The sequence below is a fragment of the Salmo trutta genome, chromosome 13 (assembly GCF_901001165.1).
Source record: "Salmo trutta chromosome 13, fSalTru1.1, whole genome shotgun sequence".
NCBI classification, from domain to species: Eukaryota; Metazoa; Chordata; class Actinopteri; order Salmoniformes; family Salmonidae; genus Salmo; species Salmo trutta.
Window position 1 is genome coordinate 24,059,722 of NC_042969.1, and position 18,536 is coordinate 24,078,257.

The following is an 18,536-nucleotide window of genomic DNA, read 5'->3' on the forward strand; positions in this document are numbered from 1 at the left end:
GATTTACGCCTAGCCCAGTGGTGTCAGATTTTCTCTTGGCCCAGTGGTGCCAGATTTACTCCTAGCCCAATAGTGTCATATTTACTCCTGGCCAAGTGGTGTCAGATTTATTCCTGGCCCAGAGATGTCAGATTTACTCCTGGCCCAGAGATGTCAGATTTACTCCTTGCCCAGTGGTGTCAGATTTACTCCCTGCCTAGAGGTGTGAGATTTACTTCTGGCCATGAATTTTGCATAATAAGTCAGCTCTGCAGTAAGTGCAGTGGGCAGAAACCTAACTGGCCATATTCATTAATGTTCCATGTTAAATAAATGTATCTGGGGATCCCTCTCAGTACAGGAAATTTGTTGGAGAATATTATTCAAACCACCAATGGGGATCAGGCTGAAAAATTATCTAGCCAATGAGTGCATGGACTAAAGTCTAATTAATGAGACGTTTCAACAGAAACAGAAACTAGAGCCTCCATACACAACAGCAGGCAGGGGAATTATGGATGGTCATGCATTATTATTCAATTCGCTGATTGCGCGCTGTTTTATTTCAATTGTGTATTGCTTCAGACCAGAGGAGAGTGGATGAATTCATCAAGTGGGGGAAAAAAGACCACATTGTACAGCAGCAGCCATCCATCCAGGGGCATATTGATGCTGTCTAGTAGTCACAATGACTATTAGTTACCTGAACATGGTTCATATCCACACTCTATTCTGGAGATCATTTGTAAAGTCAACACACTTGCAATTATTAATTAAAGTTCTGAGAATCACAATGTGGGTGGCCTGCAACCCAGCCTTTGAATAATTACCCATTAGAGATCTGCATTAGTAAAGGTGATGTGCACTGCATACCAAGTTGGAGGGGCTGTGTCTGTGTTCATGCATCTCTGAACTCTTCATCTTAACCAGTCAAATGAGCAGCACTGCAGTACACAGCACACTTGCTGACAACAACATTATGCATATAGATGCATAGAATATTTGTTCTGTTCTGTCATGAATAATGTGACAATCTCCTGAAGAATAGCTATGATTCCGATTCACATTCATACGGAATTCCTGACAAGAATTTGGTAGTCTGAAGTTACAGTCTGCCTGAAGTAGCCCTTTTCCTGCAGTCAAATGACCAAATCTCCCTTTAGTAGCCTCATGGGTGGAATGTTATAATTTAATTATAATTTAATTATAATTTAATAATTGATAAACATTTTTTTTAAACGCTGAAAATCCAGTGTTTCTATGTCAAACGGTTTTGTTATATTTCAGTCTTCTGTGAAGTATATAAAGTGAAATATTGGGATGCAAACTCAAACTTGAATACATTTCAACTCTACGTCTGACATGGTAAAGGTGTCTTATTTTTTTTAAGCCCATAACCATGTGTGTGAGGTGTATAGCCTCCAGTATTATTGCTCCAATAGTTTGGGTCGGGGGCTAGCGTCAGTCTGTTATATCTGGAGGATTTCTCCTGTCTTATCCAGAGTCCTGTGTCAATTTAAGTATGCTCCCTCTAATTCTCTCTTCTCTCTCTCTATCTCTCTCGTTCTCTCTCTTTCTCTCTTCTCTCAGAGGACATGAGCCCTAGGACCATGCCCCCCTGCCCAAGACTACCTGGCCTGATGACTCCTTGCTGTCCCCAGTCCACCTGGTCATGCTGTTGCTCCAGTTTCAACTGTTCTGCCTTGAGCCTATGAAACCCTGACCTGTTCACCGGACGTGCTACCTTGTCCCGGACCTGCTGTTTTCGACTCTCTCTCTACCGCACCTGCTGTCTCTAACTCTGAATGATCGGCTATGAAAAGCCAACTGACATTTACTCCTGAGGTGCTGACCCGTTGCACAATCTACAACCACTGTGATTATTATTATTTGACCCTGCTGCTCATCTATGAATGTTTGAACATGTTGGCCATGTACTGTTATAATCTCCACCCGGCACAGCCAGAAGAGGACTGGCCACCGTTCAGAGCCTGGTTCCTCTCTAGGTTTCTTCCTAGGTTCCTGCCTTTCTAGGGAGTTTTTCCTGGCAACCGTGCTTCTACATCGGCATTGCTTGCTGTTTTGGGTTTTAGGCTGCGTTTCTGTATAGCACTTTATGACATCGGCTGATGTAAAAAGGGCTTTATAAATACATTTGATTTGATTTGATATACTTTTGTTTCAAAGCAGATTTATTTAAGACTACCAAGAAACATTCTGTGTGACCCTGATTTAGCCCACTGCACTAAAGACTTAATGGATGATCTATTATGCTTCTGTTATGTCATCATTTGAATAACCATGGAAAGATTTAGCATACTGTAAATATTGAAGTGCAAGGGTGGAATCCATATTTGTGCATCTGTCTGAGTCTCCCAAAGCCATGTGTAGGACAGTTCATTCACTACACTTACCCTATTCCATATTCTGCAAGTAGCTGTACATGGTGCGAATCCATTCAGACACATACAAAATCCATGATTGCAGTCACAAGTGAAGTCCCCTGTACGTTATGCTGTAGGGATAACCTAAAAAGGCTTCAAAGTGAGATATCAAAGGAAGGTCAACTTATTTTAGTGGAAATGTGAACAGACAGAAAAAAGTCTGGATACGAACACAGGAGGGCATTGTCAACATGATAAATGATGAGTATATTTGTCTCTCTTCATGAATGCATTGTGAAGACAAGCTAAGTCAGCTAGTGTGACTGAGCTTCAGGCAACACATTTTAATGTGATGGGGTGTAAGCTGGAGAACATTGCCCTGCCAAACGGCTGTACATTTTTATGCAGGGTTTTATCTCCAGCGATATTCTTACTATGCACAACTGACATTTCTGAAAACACCTTGAACCATGTCAGAACATGTACATGAAAACAACAAGAAGCGACATCATCTGTTGAAAAGTGAGAGGGACCAGTATACCTTCTCTCTGGAGTTTGACTTGGCAATAAACAATTTCATTAAGCTGCACACGTTGTCAAACACACAGGCCATAGCTCTGTTAGTGAAATGCTGATTTCTTATTTAACAATTCTGAGAAGAAACTCATGAACAAGGCTACTCTAGGCCTCCCCGTCCTTGGCGAAGCATACAGCAACCAGCACAGATTCCCAGAAACTATGATAGCTGATTATTACTATAATTAGTAGTAGTAGTAGTAGTAGTAGTAGTAGTAGTAGCAGTTGTCGTAGCAGTAGTAGTAGTTGCAGCAGCAGTAGTTGTAGTAGTAGTATTAACATACTTGTCTCAACCAAAATGAGTAAACGTCTTTATATACTTCAGCTGAGGGGACCTGAAATAAAACATTTTGTCAACTTAACAAATCAAGGCAACTAGCAGCAATATGATTTCTTATTTATTCAACTTCAGGGCAGGGAATTTCTGCTAACATATATTCCTAAATTGTCTAAACTTTTGATTTCATGTCCTCTAACCTATATAAATATGTTTGCTCAACAATGGAAATTATTTTATTTTTGAAAGATTGCTGTTATATTTTTATTATGGTTGAGACAAGTGTTAATACTCAAATCAAATCAAAATCAAATCAAATTGTGTTAGTCACATGCGCCGAATACAACAAGTGTAGACCTTACAGTGAAATGCTTATTTACGAGCCCATAAGTTAAAAAAAATATGTGAATAAGAAATAAAAGTAACAAGTAATTAAAGAGCAGCAGTAAAATAACAATAGCGTGACTGTATACAGTGGGGTATCGGTACAGAGTCAATGTGCGGGGGCAGCGGTTAGTCGAGGTAATTGGTAATAAAGTAATATGTACATGTAGGTAGAGTTATTAAAGTGACTATGCATAGATGACGACAACAAATCAAATAAAAAAATAAAATCAAATGTTATTTGTCACATGCGCCCAATACAACAAGTGTAGCCTTTACCGTGAAATGCTTACTTACAAGTCCTTAACCATCAGTGCAGTTCAAGAAGAGTTAAGAAAATTTTGACCAAATACACTAAAGTAAAAAAAAAATCACATAATAAGAATAACAATAACGAGGCTATATAAAGGGGGTACTGGTACCGAGGCAGTGTGCAGGGGTACGGGCTAGTTGAGGTAATCTGTACATGTAGGTGGGGGTGAAGTGACGATGCATAAATAATAAACAACGCGTAGCAGCAGTGTACAAAAGGGAGGGGGGGTCAATGTAAATAGTCCAGTGGCAATTGTATTAATTGTTCAACAGTCTTAACAGAGAGTAGCAGCAGTGTAAAAGAGGGGGGGGGGGGGGGTGGGGGCAATGCAAATAGTCTGGGTAGCCATTTGATTGGATGTTCAGGAGTCTTATGGCTTGGGGGTAGAAGCTGTTTAGAAGCCTCTTGGACTTAGACTTGGTGCTCCGGTACTTCTTGCCATGTGCTAGCAGAGAGAACAGTCTATGACTAGGGTGGCTGGAGTCTTTGACAATTTTTAGGGCCTTACTTTGACACCGCCTGGTATAGAGGTCCTGAATGGCAGGAAGCTTTGCCCCAGTGATGTACTGGGCTGTACGCACCACCCTCTGTAGTGCCTTGCGGTCAGAGGCCGAGCAGTTGCCATACCAGTCAGTGATGCAACCAGTCAGGATGCTCTTGATGGTGCGGCTGTAGAATCTTTGAGGATCTGAGGACCCATGCCAATCTTTTCAGTCTCTCACTAGGAGCGCCACCTCTGGGTGAGCGTTTTCCTGTTTGCTTATGGCGGAATACAGCTCATTTAGTGCGGTCTTAGTGCCAGCATCAGTCTGTGGTGGTATGTAGACAGCTACGAAAAGTGCAGATGAAAACTCTCTTGGTAGATGGTGTGGTCTACAGCTTACCATGAGATACTCTACCTCAGGCGAGCAAAACCTCGAGACTTCCTTAGATATCGTGCACCAGCTGTTATTTACGAAAATACTTTGTCCGGTATGTCATTCACATCGGGCTTGTTAGACTCGATTCTGCCAGTTCGTGGTGAGTAATTGCAGTTCTGATGTCCAGAAGTTATTTTCGGTCATAAGAGACGGTAGCAGTAACATTATGTACAAAATAAGTTACAAAATAAGTTACAAACAATGCAAAGAAACAAAGAAAAAAAAAATTGGATAGGAACACGTAAATCGTCAGTGTCAGAATGCTCAAGGAAGCAGGAGGGTTGAAGTCAGGCGCAGGAGACACAAGTCCGTGAACACTCATTTTTAATAAATAATCCACGCTTGCCAAAAACAGGTAGGGCAGGGCAAGGCAAAACAAATACCCATAAACAGCCCGAACACAGCGTAGGGACGCAGCCCAAAACACACTGCCACAAAACCCACAGGCAGAAGGGAAAAAAAACACCTGTTCCCCAGATGTACAACCTGACAAAAATAATCACGCACAAACACAGACATTCCTTGCTAGACTAAATAACCCCCGCTACTAATAACTAAATCAAAACAGGTTCGTGCTTACCTAGACCTAACCAACAGAAAGTGAAACAAAAAGGATCGATGGCAGCTAGTAGGCCGGCGACGACGACCGCCGAGCGCCGCCCGGTCGAGGAGGGGCGCCACCATCCGTCGGTGTCGTGACAGTCAGCTTTCTTTTCCGGCGCCAACTACAGCACCTACTACTAATTCAATGAATTTGTAAAGTGTATTTCTCACATCCAAGACACCTAAGTGTTGTACTTAGAGTCCCTTTTGACTCATGTCCAGTTTTAATGGACCAGACAATGAGTTCTATCAACTCTATCCTGAGTAACCATAGACCAGATACACAAGCATAACATTCTCACTAATGGGTAGAACAAACCCACTTACTTTTTTGCTATATCTGGTTTAATACATCATATTTCATCCTCTGAAATACATGTATTAATGGTATACTTGTCCCTGACTAGTAAAATGACTAAAATAAAGTAAGATGTAATAGATTAGTGAGAAACATTTCATTTAAAACCAAATTGATATTTTAAATTATTGGTCTCAGCAAACTTAACTAAACTATGCAAACTTCAATATTTACTTTCAGTCAGCATTGTTTTTCAAATTCAACTCATGTTGAACAGAAATCATTTAGTAAATGAAGTATTAAATATCAGCTTAGCAATTTCCCAATTTGAAGTATAAGTAGCATTTTTTTTACAGTGCAGAATATTTACATGACACCAGGTTGATGTTGGACTTGCCTTTCAAAAGGAGTGATCAGTTATGAAGCCCTTTGATGGTAAAACAGGTGTGTAGAACTATTTGGTGGTGAAGTCAGAGAATACTAGGCAGTTAGTTCCAAGCAGAGTGTAGAGAGGCGAGTTCTGAATCTCTCCCTTGCCAAATGTATTCCAAAAATCTCTCAAACACCAGTAGCTATGATTGTAAATTACAAGGTAACCTCCAACACAACCTCACTCGGGGTTTATCTCACAGCATACAGTGCAGTAGGTGTTTGATTGCCAGTAGTTGTTTGACTGTACATGCAGTTAACGTACATACTGTTATTTTGGACAACACCCTGTTCAACACCATGCCAAATGTCTACCTATTTAGAGAGGTTTTTCTCAAGAGGTTTGACACGGTGTGTGGATTTCTTTGTGGTAATCCTGGAAAACTGGATTTTCCCAGTAATATATATTTCTTTGAGATGTGTGTCACAACATTTCTCTACCACTGCTAACTAGATTTAAAGTATTAGTAAAAAAATCAAGCCTTTCCTTGACATTTCCTTTCTTGTCACTTTAGTGGGTGTTATGTATGTACATCACATACAGTAGGATGGTCACGTGAAATGTTATTGTTATTGGTTGACCCTGGGGTTATGTTACGCCCATACAGTGAGGGAAAAAAGTATTTGATCCCCTGCTGATTTTGTATGTTTGCCCACTGACAAAGAAATTATCAGTCTATAATTTTAATGTTAGGTTTATTTGAACAGTGAGAGACAGAATAACAACAAAAATCCAGAAAAACGCATGTCAAAAATGTAATAAATTGATTTGCATTTTAATGAGGGAAATAAGTATTTGACCCCCTCTCAATTAGAAAGATTTCTGGCTCCCAGGTGTCTTTTATACAGGTAACAAACTGAGATTAGGAGCACACTCTTAAAGGGAGTGCTCCTAATCTCAGCTTGTTACCTGTATAAAAGACACCTGTCCACAGAAGCAATCAATCAATCAGATTCCAAACTCTCCACCATGGCCAAGACCTAAGAGCTCTCCAAGGATGTCAGGGACAAGATTGTAGACCTACACAAGGCTGGAATGGGCTACAAGACCAACATCAAGCAGCTTGGTGAGAAGGTGACAACAGCTGGTGCGATTATTCGCAAATGGAAGAAACACAAAAGAACTGTCAATCTCCCTCGGCTGGGGCTCCATGCAAGATCTCACCTCGTGGAGTTGCAATGATCATGAGAACGGTGAGGAATCAGCCCAGAACTACACGGGAGGATCTTGTCAATGATCTTAAGGCAGCTGTGACCATAGTCACCAAGAAAACAATTGGTAACACACTACGCCGTGAAGGACTGAAATCCTGCAGCGTCCACAAGGTCCCCCTGCTCAAGAAAGCACATATACATGCCCGTCTGAAGTTTGCCAATGAAGACCAAAATGGAGCTCTTTGGCATCAACTCAACTCACCATGTTTGGAGGAGGAGGAATGCTGCCTATGACCCCAAGAACACCATCCCCACCGTCAAACATGGAGGTGGAAACATTATGCTTTGGGGGTGTTTTTCTGCTAAGGGGTCAGGACAACTTCACCGCATCAAAGGGACGCTGGAAGGGGCCATGTACCGTCAAATGTTGGGTGAGAACCTCCTTCACTCAGCCAGGGCATTGAAAATTGGTTGTGGATGGGTATTCCAGCATGACAATGACCCAAAACACACGGCCAAGGCAACAAAGGAGTGGCTCAAGAAGAAGCACATTAAGGTCCTGGAGTGGCCTAGCCAGTCTCCAGACCTTAATCACATAGAAAATCTGTGGAGGGAGCTGAAGGTTTGAGTTGCCAAACGTCAGCCTCGAAACCTTAATGACTTGGAGAAGAGCTGCAAAGAGGAGTGGGACAAAATCCCTCCTGAGATGTGTGCAAACCTGGTGGCCAACTACAAGAAACGTCTGACCTCTGTGATTGCCAACAAGGGTTTTGCCACCAAGTACTAAGTCATGTTTTGCATAGGGGTCAAATCCTTATTTCCCTCATTAAAATGCAAATCAATTTATAACATTTTTGACATGGGTTTTTCTGGATTTTTGTTTTGTTATTCTGTCTCTCACTGTTCAAATAAACCTATCATTAAAATTATAGACTGATCATCAAATCAAATTTATTTGGTCACATACACATGGTTAGCAGGTGTTAATGCAAGTGTAGCGAAATGCTTGTGCTTCTAGTTCCGACCATGCAGTAATATCTGACAAGTAATCTAACAATACCAATTGATAATTTCTTTGTCAGTCGGCAGACGTACAAAATCAGCAGGGGATCAAATACTTTTTTCCCTCACTGTAGCTGCAGGAAGTAGGGTGCTGAGGGTGCCACAACACCCCTGATAAAAAATGAATAATAATATATTATTAATAATTATTTGTGAACTAGGCCTTTATTACTCCTGTATTAGAAAAATAATCCTCAACACCACCCTCCCCTCCCCACCCCACCCCCCAACCCAAAACATGTCCCCTCCCCCATTTTCTGTATTGTTCATTTGATGTTATGATTAATATAGTACAGTTATCCTTCTAACTAAGCAGATTTCAAATCTAACCAGACAGGAGAAATCGTAGTTGACAGACTGCTGATATAATGTTATTCCTTTTATAAAGCACAAATCTGTTACATAGGTCTTTTTCCCTTTACTGTATTTTAGATAAAATATTGTATACATAAACTAGTGATATGCACTGTAAATAAATTAAAGTTTATATTATCCTTTTTCAGACTATTCCTAAATGCAGCGCAACCTAGTTATAAATGGAAAATAAAGACGGTCTCATTCATCTTCTATCCAGAGCAACAGGTCTCTCTGTATTCTGTTTAACTGGACCATTAATGGCCCTTCAAGTATTACTGGAAGCAATGGAGCAAGAGCACAATTGGCTTTACGGTAAGCAAATGACAAACAATGAAGATATTTCATGAATGGGACCATACTGACTTGGCCAGATCATCGGCGGCACACAAATGCAATTTCAGGTCTAATGGATGTGCACGAGGGATACCATTTACTCAGAACAACGAGCCTTTTGGTTTAGAGCCCAAAAAGCCTGTCTGAGTAAGGGGACCTAAATAGAATCAGGAGCAAGAAAACATTGAAGTGCTAAATGCTCCACTTACAGCAGGGCCAATGCAAGCTATTTACAGGAGAGGTAATCCTTAGTGCCAGGAGATCTGGAAAACAATATGAATCTCCCAGAACCAATTTAAATGTATATCACGTTAATTAAAAATGTTGAATTAACTGATGACACGTTGCCTGAGCCACACAGAATGATTACACTTTCTTATAATTAAAATTATTCCATGCACTTCATTCAAAATAGTCTGTCCCTCCAATTTCAATGCTAATTAAGGTAGAGACATTGATTCTCAGCCACTTACCTCTGAGCATTTGTCAAAGAGGGAGCTTGAGGGACTTTGAGGGAGCTTGATAGTAAAACAGAATGATTTGAATTGGTTAACAACACAATGATGTGTATTTGTACGGTTAACAACACACTGATGTGTATTTGCATGGTTATCAACACAATGATGTGTATTTGCATAGTTATCAACACAATGATGTGTATTTGCATGGTTATCAACACTATGATGTGTATTTGCATGGTTATCAACACTATGATGTGTAATTGCATGGTTATCAACACAATGATGTGTATTTTCATGGTTATCAACACTATGATGTGTATTTGCATGGTTATCAACACTATGATGTGTAATTGCATGGTTATCAACACTATGATGTGTATTTGCATGGTTATCAACACAATGGTGTGTATTTGCATGGTTATCAACACAATGATGTGTATTTGCATGCACTGCATTGCTTAGGCAATATTAAACTTTTTCATTTAACACAGGTAATGTGTTGCTTACAGAAAATGTACCATTAATTCAAAGGGCCTTACCTTGAGGCACTTTTACTGCATGTGCCTAAAATTGAATTTCAAATAGTTTCAAGTAAATCTTAGCCTGCACTTGCTTAAGAGGGCGTTCTATGTAAACATAATAAATATGTCTAGAATATTATGGAAATGAGACAGCCTTGGGACAGACATGCAAAACTGAGTCGCATATTTTACGTACTGTAGTCTCCATTCATCAAAAATCTGCTCACTCTATTTTTCCTTTGTCAAAATCCATTTCACATTAAGCTTTTTTCCTAAAAAACTTGCAAAGCAATAATGCTGCAACTGTGTAACTCCAGGCTCCTTTTGACCCAGTTTGAGCAGGTCTGGAAAGAATCCTCCCTAATATGACTGTGCTGAAAAAGGAATCCTGCAGGTCACATTATTATGGAATTGCTCAAACTACTTGTAGACTCACTATATCTTCAATTGGATATTCTTCTTTGCATTTCTCTCCGGTTCCTTTTTTAGGATCATTTCTTTACATTTTCTTCTGTTCTGCTTCATTTTCCTTGTCATTGTTTCCTTGTCATTTTCCTAGAACAGATTGGTTGACAGTTTGACCCTGTACCCTCGACGTAGACCCTACTCAAATCTGATGCACTACTGCAGACACATTACTGGGGAGATTGGCTTGGAGAAAGGATTACTTAGAAAGTCATGCTGTCTTCGTGATGTTGATTTGATGGTGCGTGAGTGACAGGTCCATGCCCTTTCCGCTGCTGCCCTTGTCCAAGGCAAAGAACATCCAGTATCTCCAATTTTATGTAACATAAAAAAATCCTTTCATAGAGACAAAATGCATTGACTTAAATTGGAGCTTTTGATCAAAGTGAAGGTTACAGTATTGTAAGTAGTACATAATATCATGGGACTCAATATCCGTTAAATAGCGAAATTCCTGCCCTTCACATTTTATCTAAAAACCCAAAATCGTATTTGAGCCTAATTAAGCTATTTGATAGAGGCCCATTTTCAAAATGTTCTTTCATTCCTCCTCAGAAACTTGTCAAGGATTAAATTAAGATGACTTTATTTGTCAAAGGTCCAACCAAAATGTGACCTTTGCTTTATCCCAACCGCTCTGAAAGACACGGCAGGCAATGGCATCTAGGATTTGATACCATTAACCTTGCGGTTGCTATCTCACTTCTTGCCAGATCTTTTCCCGTCAGACCTGGGATTCAAACCCGGCAACCCTTCAGTTGCTGGCTCGCCTTTCTAACCGGTAGGCTACGTGCTGCCAGACAGATCTCAATCAGTAGCTTGTCTCATATCATTTCATCAACCATCTCTCGTGTGTGGCTCAGTTGGTATAGCATGGTGTTTGCAACACCAAGGTTCTGGGTTCGATTCCCACGGGCGACCAGTACGGAAAAAAATTTATGCATTTACTACTGTAAGTTGCTCTGGATAAGAGTGTCTGCTAAATTACTAAAATGTAAATCTCATCAATGCTGTCTGGTTGAAAGCAGATCACTATGAATCTGTGTGATGAGCTGAACAACCTGTGATCATTATGTGCCAAACCACCTCTCTGGATAGTAACAGCTAGGTTACCAGTGTTGGTTACATACCCATACCTGACATAAGATCATATACAATGCACAGATGTGGGATCTTCCTTTGATAACCTGTTACAGGAGAACTTGAAATGAAAAATGTGTTTATTTGAGGTTTTAAAAGGCTTCTGAAGTTAGTCATTTCCAATTTGAAATGTCAGACTTGATTTTTCCTTACGAAAAATGTATCAACCTCTACAAAAATGTCTGTTATTTAGAATCCACATAATAATTCACATTTCATGCTGCTGCAGGAATATTTTCCAGCTGTAGCAAACTGATTCAAGTTAATATCCTACATCTGTACAGCTACTTTAAGAATAAGTCTATACCATACCAGCAGCTCTTGGATAAGAATCTTACAGTAATTAGAATCTTTCCCAGGGAGAGTGGATACTAGTGTGAGCATCCTATTCACACTGCCAGACTAATTGCCTTGTTTTTGTATGGAGCCTATTGAGAACATGAAGCCCACTGGAGTGGTGGTTATTATTACTGATGATCCCTACTGGTCAGTTGACATAATACATCAACAGAAAGCTTTATTCATGTTTCAAAGAATGCCTTAGGAACTAGTACACATCTTGAAATAATAAAACATTTCATCATCTTTTGAAATTGCTGTCCTATTGATTATTCATCTAAAGAATAACATGGCGCTCCGTGTTAGGTGCCACAGTTACTGTATGTCTTGCTTCAAGAAAATAATATCCAGTATTTGATGACGTGGTCATGTACGTGTTAAAACCTATCAATGTCATATATTTTCATTATTGAACTTACCTCCCATACAAACTTTCCCTGGTGTGGATGTTGTTATTAGACCACATCATGGACCCTGGTCCCCTATGGTGAAATCCAAACCAACTCCAAATGACTTAATGATTAACTCCCTAATTTCCTCTCCACAGAAACAACCATCTCTTTATCTAATTGACTGTAATTAATTTTGTCACCCCACATTACCAACCTGGTTAGTCATTCAATAAGATAAACAATTTGAACTGCTGAAAATATTAATCATGCTTGCTCTGAGAATGTGTGTGAGTGCACAACATTTCGCTAACCCTCTGTCAACAGAATAATGTCAGCCCACTGTCAACAGAATAATGTTTGCCCACTATCAACATAATAATGCTGGCCCACTGTCAACATAATAGTGCTAACCTACTGTCAACACATTAATGCTAGCCCACTGTCAACATAGTAATGCTGGCCCACTGTCAACATAATAATGCTAGCCTACTGTCAACAGAATAATGCTAGCCCACTGTCAACAGAATAATGCTAACCAAATGTCAACAGAATAATGCTAGCCCACTGTCAACTGAATAGTGCTAGCCCACTGTCAACAGATTAATGCTATGCCACTGTCAACAGAATAATGCTAGCCCACTGTCAACAGAATAATTCTGGCCCACTATCAACAGAATAATACTGTCCCACTGTCAACAGAATAATGCTAGCCCACTGTCAACAGAATAATACTGGCCCACTGTCAACATAATAGTGCTAGACCACTGTCAACAGAATAATGATGGCCCACTGCCAACATAATAATGCTAGCTCACTGTCAACATAATAGTGCTAGCCACTGTCAACAGAATAATGCTAGCCACATTTAACAGAATAATGTAAGAACACTTCCAACAGAATAGTGCTTCACTTGACACTAAGTACCTTTTAAGGTTTGAACACTTTTTTTCAATTTTCACCTAAAATGACATACCCAAATCTAACTGCCTGTAGCTCAGGACCTGAAGCAAGGAAATGCATGTTCTTGATACCATTTGAAAGGAAACACTTTGAAGTTTGTGGAAATGTGAAATGAATGTAGGAGAATATAACACATTAGATCTGGTAAAAGATAATATAAAGAAAAAAAACTTGCTTTTTCTGTATTTTTTGTATCATCATCTTTGAAATACAATAGAAAGGCCATAATGTATTATTCCAGCCCAGGCGCAATTCAATATTGGCCACTAGATGGCAGCAGTGTATGTGCAACGTTTCAGACTGATCCAATGAACCATTGTATTTCTGTTCAAAATGTTGTATCAAGACTGCTCAAATGTGCCTGATTGGTTTATTAATAACTTTTCAAGTTCATAACTGTGCACTCTCCTCAAACAATAGCATGGTATTATTTCACTGTAATAGCTACTGTAAATTGGACAGTGCAGTTAGATTAACAAGAATTTAAGCTTTTTGCCAATATCAGATATGTCTATGTCCTGGGAAATGTTCTTGTTACTTACAACCTCATGCTAATCGCATTAGCCTACGTTAGCTCAAAAGTCCTCCGGGGGGGACACCGATACCGTGGAGGTTTTAGGTTTTAATAAAGGTGAACAGAAGATTAAAAATAATTTAACTAGCTCTTATGTGCTTGTCCTTTTCATATACTTAAGTACAAGTTAATCAGTGGTAAGACATTTCTTTAGTTACTTTCGGGAAAGACCGGAAAACTCCTCCCCTCCCACGTTGGTATGACTGGACAGTACTGCATTCCCAAACTTTCAACCATGGGAAATAGAAAAGCATTGAAGATATGAAGGTTTTATTAGGCTCTCAACCAACAGACAGCCACACCCCTAGTGGGAATGTATGATGGTGATGCATTTTGACATTTAAGACTGAAACAGTGCCTATCTTTAAATATGCACATTGGTGGCAAAGCACACGATTTTAAATAAGGTCACCAACTTGAATGTAATAACCAACTGCATCCTTTCACTGGAGAAGACATGTTTCTCCAATAGGGGGAAGAGAAACTCCTTGAAATGCCATGTTGTAGAATTTGGGATTATAAAAGCATGAAGAAATGGTTTTGTCACCAACCTTGTGAAGTTCTTCACAGATAATCGCTTCAGAGTGACTATTGTGACATAGTCACTGACCCCATGTTTCTTGGTGAGATTTTTCCAGTCCATTAACGAGCCTGCTGTTATTATTCCTCTTCCTAAAGTAGGATGCACATCACTATTGATGCGCACAAGGTCACATTAGCGCTGGGGGTGACATGGAGGTCTGAAAGACACTTCAGAAACAACGTGAAGAGAAGCTCTGCTGCTGCAGACTGACTTGACTAATCTCGGCATAGCAATGCCTTCCAGCTGCCTGTTTAATCACTGCTCCTCCTCACTTCTCCTTCCACATGCAGCCTTTCCTATCTAGGTCATACAAGTCCTCTTCCTCTCTCACTTCTTCTCGATCTTCTTCCTCCTCCACTGTGTGAGCCAGCCTCACAATGCACAGCAGATAAGCCACTTTTACACTATCAATTGTTTAACTGTTTGGATCTACATAATCACAGCACAGTGGTGTTTATACTATAATGCAATGGCGTTGTGAAATGCTTTATTCTCTGTTCCATAGGCATTGTATGGTACAGTATACAGAAGCTGAAATATGATGATTCAACCAGCGGGAAAATGAAACAGCAACAAAATAGAGTTCATCTTAGAGGTCAGTGCTTCAATTCACATTCTGCTCTGCCCTATGCATCAATATAAATCTGATCTCTGCCCCATGCATCAATATAAATTTGATCTCTGCCCCATGCATCAATATAAATTTGATCTCTGCCCTATGCATCAATATAAATCTGATATCTGACCTATGCATCAATACAAATATGATATCTGCCCTATGCATCAATATAAATCTGATCTCTGCTCCATGCATCAATATAAATCTGATATTTGCCCTATGCATCAATATAAATCTGATCTCTGCTCCATGCATCAATATAAATCTGATATTTGCCCTATGCATCAATATAAATCTGATATCTGCCCTATGCACCAACATAAAGATCCTGCTAGTCTCTGGCCTTCTGTTTCTTTCAGTTTCTGAATTCTAACCCAAACAAGACTAGTTGGAAGACAGTGACTAGTCATAGAGGTAAGACAGAATGCAATTTTCGCTCTTCCTCCTTCAACACCATAGCGGAGTAACAGAGGAGTCACAGAGTGATGGATGTCCCCCAGAATGGCTGTTCCATACTCTGCTCTCCATGACTCTATTCTGGAGACAAGTTCCTCTACATGTACCACTATGATCAACCGTGCTAATATTAATATTTCATGGATGTGCAAAATACATGTGTTTTCACCACTCCATGTTATATCCTTGTCATATCCTGTGCCAAAGTCAGAATTCTCAGTGCTGTTATCACTGGGCTATCTGACTCTGTTGTCACACATGCTGTGGTGCATTTCAAATGTGAGCACTGTATCAACAAGGTACACATGAAAAAAGCATGTGGAGCGAAAAGCCTTTCGTAGCCTTTTAAGATCAAAGTCGCTCTCACAACTAGGCTAAGACATTCACTTGACATGCTGTAACTTTGACAGTACAGCTGGCTCAACACGAGAGAGTGGGAGAGATTTCATGTGCTTTTCAAGGTCCCTTTCATCTCCAGCTATTTTCAAAGGGCCAGGGAATACAGGATCCGATCCTTGATGCCATATTGGCACTGCTCTAGCCTGCCACAAGGGGAGCTTTGACTCCTCTTATCTGACACTGGTGCTGTTTTTCTGGGGTTGAAAGAACCAGTTGTTTCTTCTTTTCCCCCACTGCCAGACTAGATCATGTTTGTTGTGGCCTAGCCTCTGCTGCCTCAGCTGCAGTGGATAATGCAACAGTCAGCAAGGTCATTGGCCCCAGGCAGTGTGCCCTAGACCCAAGCAGAATGCCCTAGACAGAAAGCCACAGTTCTATAAGACCACCAGTTTTACGTTCAAGATATCATGTGCTATGACACCCTGGCCTTAGGCTAATGCCTTCGGGTATGAATCAACGTCATGGCTAACCAGTTTCATCAAAAGCAGCATGGAAGGATCCTGCAGTAAGTACTTCCACCCATCCCGGAATCTCAGACAACCTTCGGTCCCGTCATTCTCATAGGTGTCTTTTTCTGCTGTGATTACATATGGAGCTGCATCTAATGGTTTCTGCTCGGATTAGATATGGAGCTGCATCTAATGGTTTCTGCTCGGATTAGATATGGAGCTGCATCTAATGGTTTCTGCTCGGATTAGATATGGAGCTGCATCTAATGGTTTCTGCTCGGATTAGATATGGAGCTGCATCTAATGGTTTCTGCTCGGATTAGACATGGAGCTGCATCTAATGGTTTCTGCTCTGATTAGACATGGAGCTGCATCTAATGATTTCTGCTCGGATTAGACATGGAGCTGCATCTAATGGTTTCTGCTCGGATTAGACATGGAGCTGCATCTAATGATTTCTGCTCTGATTAGACATGGAGCTGCATCTGATGGTTTCTGCTCTGATTAGACATGGAGCTGCATCTAATGGTTTCTGCTCGGATTAGATATGGAGCTGCATCTAATGGTTTCTGCTCGGATTAGACATGGAGCTGCATCTAATGGTTTCTGCTCGGATTAGACATGGAGCTGCATCTAATGATTTCTGCTCTGATTAGACATGGAGCTGCATCTGATGATTTCTGCTCTGATTAGACATGGAGCTGCATCTGATGGTTTCTGCTCGGATTAGATATGGAGCTGCATCTAATGGTTTCTGCTCGGATTAGACATGGAGCTGCATCTAATGATTTCTGCTCTGATTAGACATGGAGCTGCATCTGATGGTTTCTGCTCGGATTAGACATGGAGCTGCATCTAATGATTTCTGCTCTGATTAGACATGGAGCTGCATCTGATGGTTTCTGCTCTGATTAGATATGGAGCTGCATCTAATGGTTTCTGCTCTGATTAGATATGGAGCTGCATCTAATGGTTTCTGCTCTGATTAGATATGGAGCTGCATCTAATGGTTTCTGCTCTGATTAGATATGGAGCTGCATCTGAGGGTTTCTGCTCTGATTAGATATGGAGCTGCATCTGATGGTTTCTGCTCTGATTAGATATGGAGCTGCATCTGACGGTTTCTGCTCTGATTAGATATGGAGCTGCATCTAATGATTTCTGCTCTGATTAGACATGGAGCTGCATCTGATGGTTTCTGCTCTGATTAGATATGGAGCTGCATCTGATGGTTTCTGCTCTGATTAGATATGGAGCTGCATCTGATGGTTTCTGCTCTGATTAGATATGGAGCTGCATCTGATGGTTTCTGCTCTGATTAGATATGGAGCTGCATCTGACGGTTTCTGCTCTGATTAGATATGGAGCTGCATCTGATGGTTTCTGCTCTGATTAGATATGGAGCTGCATCTGACGGTTTCTGCTCTGATTAGATATGGAGCTGCATCTGATGGTTTCTGCTCTGATTAGATATGGAGCTGCATCTGATGGTTTCTGCTCTGATTAGATATGGAGCTGCATCTGATGGTTTCTGCTCTGATTAGATATGGAGCTGCATCTGATGGTTTCTGCTCTGATTAGATATGGAGCTGCATCTGATGGTTGACATAAGTGAAATGACGGTACGGAATACCTCTCAAATGTGCCAAAACCATCCCATTCAGAAAATCAAAGACATGTTGGATCATAACTAAATAACTCACAAGTTGTCAGTAGAACTCTAAAGTAACAAAGCTTCATCTTCTTCACAGATTCTAAATTAGGTGTACTGTATATTCCACTTAGCGAAGGACGCAATTTTGGGAATTTAGTCAAGTTTGTGCCCAAGGTTTATGGAGAATACGGAAATCTGTTTTAGTTCTACTCAAATTGTAGCAATCTCTGCACTGCTGTGACTAAGGCTGCTTGCAAGATCATCATAATCATTTTCCAGTGTCATTAAGCTGTGGAGGAATGAGGTCTTTGACATTGAGCTCATTGCCACTCTGCCTGTGTTTACAACAGTGGTGTGTTCATTGCAGACTGCAGAGGTCCTCAGTCTCCATATTCAGCCCTCTCAACACAACACCCACCCAGAGGTTTGGATGGCTTCCAGCAGCTGATGGTTC